General features: G+C 46.6%; 1 long non-coding RNA gene across 1 annotated transcript; it reads right to left on the reverse strand.

Annotated features, from left to right (window-relative positions):
- Window positions 1-1761: 1761 nt before the first annotated feature.
- LOC123254860 lies at window positions 1762-5482 on the reverse strand. The gene is made up of 3 exons (XR_006506713.1): window positions 5386-5482; window positions 3814-3945; window positions 1762-1879 (listed from the first exon to the last, which is right to left on the reverse strand). It is a non-coding gene; the product is annotated as an uncharacterized LOC123254860 (long non-coding RNA).
- Window positions 5483-5987: the final 505 nt, after the last annotated feature.

The raw sequence follows: 5987 nt of genomic DNA on the forward strand, positions 1-5987 counted from the left end.
TTGCCCAGGGTCACACAGCTGGGAAGTGTCTGAGGCCGGATTTGAACCTAGGACCTCCTGTCTCTAGGCCTGGCTCTCAATCCACTGAGCTACCCAGCTGCCCCCAGCTCCCTTCTTAGAAGAATGCTTTCAGATATGTAAAATATACCAAGTTGCAAAGCAAACCCACTGCATTTTTTGAAAGATGCCACAACTCCCTTCTCCAATCTGCTGAGAGCCTTAAAATCTATCCACAGACCCCTGGCTGGGACAGGCAGGTGGGGTTTCAGGGATCCCCAGTTAAGAGCGTGCATGGAACGATGGGGTGAGACAAGGCTGAAAGAAGCTAGTTTGGGCTGGGTTCTGAGGATCAGATGGAGGCTTGAATTTGACCCAGCAGGCAAAGAGGAGGTTTTGAAAAGATACGGGATGTGACCAGCTAATCAGACTTTTCTTTCTGGTGCCTGGTATCCAATGGATCCCAGAGCTGTGAAAGCTAACTGTCTTGCCCTCCTCATCTGGAAACAATCAGAAGGTGAATAACCAGTGCTTAAAAGAAGCCTTGGGGCCCCCCAGGGATCTCTTTTGAAGAAATTAGGGTTCTTTGGACATCAAGCAACCAGAAAGCATTCATTAAGTGTCTCCAATGTGCCAGGGATTCTCAACACAAAGTCAGAAATGAATAGTCACTACCCTCGTGGAATAAAGCTGTGGGCCATTTTGTAATCAAAAGAGGAATTTGGAGAGAAATATGGGCGATATGTGACTGTTTTTTGACCAAATGATAAAGATTGGGGGTAGGGTAGAAATCCAGGTCCTCTGACTGGAGTCCCTGCGTTCTTTCTGTTCAATCAAACCCGTTTCTCTACCTAATCCCAGGATCCCAAATTAAATATCTGAGTGATTAATCCAGCCATACCAGTGCTGGATTTATACCCCAAAGAGATCATAAGGAAAAAGACTTGTACAAAAATATTTATAGCCACATTCTTTGGTGACAAAAAAATTGGAAAATGAGAGAATGTCCTTCGATTGGGGAATGGCTGAACAAATTGTGGTATCTGTTGGTGATGAATACTATCGTGCTCAAAGGAATAATGAACTGGAGGAATTCCACGTGAACTGGAATGACCTCCAGGAATTGATGCAGAGTGAAAGGAGCAGAACCAGGAGAACATTGTATACAGAGACTGATACACTGTGGTACAATTGAATGTAATGAACTTCTCTACTAGCAGCAATGCAGGACAATTCTGAGGGACTTATGAAAAAGAACTCTATCCACATTCAGAGGATGAACTGTGAGCAGAAACACAGAAGAAAAACAACTGCTTGATCACATGTGTCGATGGGGATATAATTGGGGATGTAGACTGTAAACGATCACCCTAGTGCAAATATCAATAATATGGAAATAGATCTTGATCAATGACACATGTAAAACCCAATAGAATTGTGTGTTGGCCATGAGAGGGGGGTGGGAGGAGGGGAGAGAAAGAACATGAATCACATAACCATGGAAAAATGTTCTTAATTAATCAATAAAAAATAAAAATATATATCTGAGTGAGCTTTTGACCTGGGAGGAGAATGAGCTCCTCAGACCAGAATGGTCTTCTGGACAGTGAAGTACCCATGGCAAATAATTAAATGGGTTTTCTCTCCCCAACCCCTCCAGAGAGTCCTCCAAGGCCAATCCTGAGCTTAAGAAGAGCCGACTCCAGCCCAGGCACGTCAGGCATCATCCCCAGTGGAAGAGACACCCTGGCTACTCACGTGTCGCCTGATCTGCGATAATTCTCTGGGCAGTCAAAGGAGAGACAGCGGAAGCTGCCCTGAATGTTGAAGCAGGTGGCATTGATGGAGCAGTTGTGGGTCCCTGCGGCACACTCATCGATATCTGTCGGGGGGGTACAGCAGTGTGAGTAGCAGGACGCTTTTCCCTGACATCACACCATCTAGGACCTTAATCCCTGGACCCCTGGGCAATGTTGGTCAGATGCATGGGGGTGTCGGGGGGAGCTGAGACGGGACCCAGCCTGGCATAGAGTGGAGCTTCCAGTGTGGGCTTGGCTCCATCACTGGAAGAAGGGAAGACCTGAGTTCCAGCCTCGTCTCAGATACTGACTGCCGGGAGATCCTGATGTAGAAGCAGACAAACTCCCCCTAATTGGTCTGTCCCTCCTTCAGAAAAGTTAAGAAAACATTTTAAAGGAAGCCTATTCCAAAGCCTTTGGGCTAACTTGCTCAAAAAATCTAATCAGTCTTCCTTTAACCCTGACTTTTGAAATAAGGTCCTGCTCCCTAGTGTCCAGGCCAGCCCAGAATGGACTCCTCCCTGAATCCCTTAGGGTGGAGTTGGTGCCAGGAGCTCCCAGATGGCGTCACCTCTGAGCAGTCTCCTCTTTCCCCAGGCCCTAAAGGGGCTTTGATTCCTTGGGGCCACAGAAGTAATGAGAGAGTTCTTGGACCAGCTGGGAAAGAGAACCCTTAAAGGGATGAGATGGTTTTAGGAAAATGGTTCTCCAAGAAAGAGTGGGGGCACAGAGTTAAGTAATTTGTTCTCTCTTGGATGAAGCAAACTGTTTACTGAACTGTTATCTAACCTCTAAAAGCCTTGCTCAGTCCCGACCATTAAACAGTCTGTGTTCAAGAATCCTCTCAATTGTTACTTCCAAATAGCTGGTCCAGGGCCCTGGTTCCCAATGTTTTTTGTTCCTTGAACCTCTTTCAACAAAAACAAATATGTTTTGAACCCCTACGGTAATTTGATATACTACTCATACCGTTGTGCAATTACTTACTGCTTACGATACCGTGAAAGAATATTCAGCTCAAATCTCTTAGCACTCTGTCCCAACTCCCCTAAAGGATTCAGAGGTCACAAGTGGGACCCCCTGTGCTAGAGAGATGCCCGGCTGTCTTTTTAGACATTTTCCTCTCTAAGAAGGAAAAATACTTAGAATAATTTTGGGTAATAAAAACTCCCATTGGGTGCTGACTTCTCAAGGTTTAGCACGGTGCCTGGCACCCAATAGTTGGTTAATAAACGTTTACTAGTTGATTGGATGACAGCTAGGACTCCTTCTAAGAATTATTTTCTGGGTTTAATGGGGCCTGATTGAGAGGGGAGAGGAGGAAGGAAGAGAGAGAAGGAGAGGAGAGAAGAGAGAGGAGGAATGGAGAAATTGATAGGAAGGGAGAAACAAAGGAAGAGAGGAAAGGAGATAAAGAGGTTGAGGAGGAAAGAGGGAGAGAGACAGATTTAGAGAGGGAAGCACGAGGGGCCAAAGGACAGGAAGAAGGACTAGGCTTAGAGGGTTTGACCAATAGCTAAACAGTAGGTACTTAATAAGGGTAGGGTCTGCTCTGAGCTTAAAAGGAATAAAGGAACCAAAGAGGATGAAAGAAGACTTCTCGAAGTAGATGGGGTGTTCCCGGGAAGGAGTGAACGTGGGCATTCTGAGAGCAGAAGGTAAGCAGAGTCTGGCCCACCCTCTTGCGAAGAAGGAACTGGGGCATCAGCAGGACGGGCAGACAGGGCTGGTAGATGGCTGTGTCTCCCCTGAGAGGCTACATTTTTTTTTAAACCGTTGTACTTCGGTGTATTGTCTTATAGATGGAAGATTGGTAAGGGTGGGCAATGGGGGGTCAAGTGACTTGCCCAGGGTCACACAGCTGGGAAGTGGCTGAGGCCGGGTTTGAACCTAGGACCTCCCGTCTCTAGGCCTGACTCAATCCACTGAACTACCCAGCTGCCCCGAGGCTACATTTTTAAAAAAGAATGGGACCCCCGTCTCCTGGCCCCCTTTGCTGAGCCCCACCTGGACCTACCTTGACAGCTTCGTCCATTGGCTGCCAGCCTGTAGCCTGTCGATGGGCAGTTGCACTGGAAGCTCCCGGGTACATTGATGCACCGATAGGAGCATATATGTCCTCCCGTGGGCAGGGCGCACTCATCGATATCTGCCGAGGAGAAACCCGGGATTGACATCATTGGTCAGAAGCAGAAGCTAGCACCATCATTGCTCTTTTTACAGAAGAGAAAGCAAAGGTAATGTGCCAGGGTCACAAAGCTACTAAGCATCGGGGCGGGTTTTGAACTCAAGTTTTCTGACTCCATTTCTAATAATATTTCCCGTATCTCACGCGGCTTTGCAAGAGAGGTTACGGGGGTCCATTTCATTTCAATATAAAGAAAAGTTTCCCAGAGGAGATACTAAGTTGACTAGACATATAGGCTAGTTTGGCCAAAAGCAAAACTACTTTGTTATAATTATATAATACTTATTCTGTTATAAGGGATGACTTCCTGGGAGAGAAACAGTGGAGAAGGGAAATGACAAAAGAATAAAAGGTTATCAATCCTAATTGATTAAAAATTTAAAAATGGGATGGCCTTTGCCTTTGCCATGCCCCACTATGCCCCAGCGGAGGTCTCCCAGCAAAAAGTGGATGGCCCCTGTCTGGAGCTCAGAGGGAGCGAGGGTTCCTGCTTGGGATAAGGACTAGAGCAGGGGTTCCCAAACGTTTCTGGCCTCCCGCCCCCTTTCCTGAAAAAATATGACTTAGTCCCCTGGAAATTAATTTTTTTTATTTTAATAGCAATTAATAGGAAAGATAAATGCACCTGTGGCCATCACAGCCCCCCTGGATCACTGCAGCACCCACCAGGGGGCGGTGGCGCCCACTTTGGGAATCACTGGACTAGAGTATGAAGAGGTCCTTCCAGCTCTGGGGTCTGCTGGCCAAGAAGATTGCTGGGTCCTTTGTCAGACAGCATTTCCAAAGCCATCCAACTGCCTTCTTCGTTTCAGTTGGGAAATGGGAATGTTATAATACTCCCCAAGGCCCCTGGAACCTCCCATCCTCAAACACTGTCCCATGGCCTACTGGGTATTCTCATGATCTGGGTTCAGGTCATGCCATTCTCACACCTGAATACCACAGAAGGGTAGGCTCTTGTCTGCCCCCACAACCTACAACATAGCATAGGCCTATTGGGAGCATGTCATTTGACTAATCCATGTGTTCATTGAACGAATGAGAATGTGAATGAATAAAAACTTTCTCAGGGAGGCAGCTGGGTAGCTCAGTGGATTGAGAGTCAGGCCTAGAGATGGGAGGTCCTGGGTTCAAATCCAGCCTCAGACACTTCCCAGCTGTGTGACCCTGGGCAAGTCACTTGACCCCCATTGCCTACCCTTAACACTCTTCTGCCTTAGAACCAATACACAGTATTGACTCCAAGATGGAAGGTGAGGGTTTTAAAATTAAAGAGAGAGAGAGAGAGAGAGAGAGAGAGAGAGAGAGAGAGAGAGAGAGAGAGAGAAGTTTCTCAAGAAAAAATATTTCCCAAAGAAACAGAGGCAAGGCCTTTTCCGGCTTATGCTGGCCACTTCCTACCTTCACATGTGATTCCATCCACGTCACTGAGCTGGTAGCCCCGGCGACAGTAACACTGGTAAGAGCCATACACATTGGCACACTCTTGGCTGCAGGGGCTGCTGCTGCATTCATTCAAGTCTGAAAGAGAAATCAGCCCAAGTAAAGAATTCAGGGAACAAGATGGAAACCCAAGCACTACGATATTCTTTTTTTTCCCCTTAAAGTGAAACTTGGAACATAGAGTGTCAGAGCTGGGGGGAACCCATAACAGAGAACATCAAGTGGGATGTTCTTAAAATATGGGATGTCAGAGCTGCAAAGGAGGCTAGAACACAATGTCAAGAGCTGGGGGAGCTAAGAACAAGAGATGCAGAACCTCAGAAATTATTTGGTCCTGATACATGTAAAACCCAGTGGAATTGTGCATCGGCAAGGGCGGGTAGGGTTGGGGGAGAGGGAAAGAACAGGAAACATGTAACTATGGGGAAATATTCAAAATGAAAATAAACAAATGAACAAATAAATAAACAAACAAATAATAAATAAGAGAATGTAAGTTCTTCAATGGCAGGGACAGTTTCACTTTGGTCTTCCTGCCCCAAAGCCTGGCACCTCCATCC

Source organism: Gracilinanus agilis, unplaced genomic scaffold, assembly GCF_016433145.1.
Source record: "Gracilinanus agilis isolate LMUSP501 unplaced genomic scaffold, AgileGrace unplaced_scaffold34192, whole genome shotgun sequence".
Lineage (NCBI taxonomy): Eukaryota > Metazoa > Chordata > Mammalia > Didelphimorphia > Didelphidae > Gracilinanus > Gracilinanus agilis.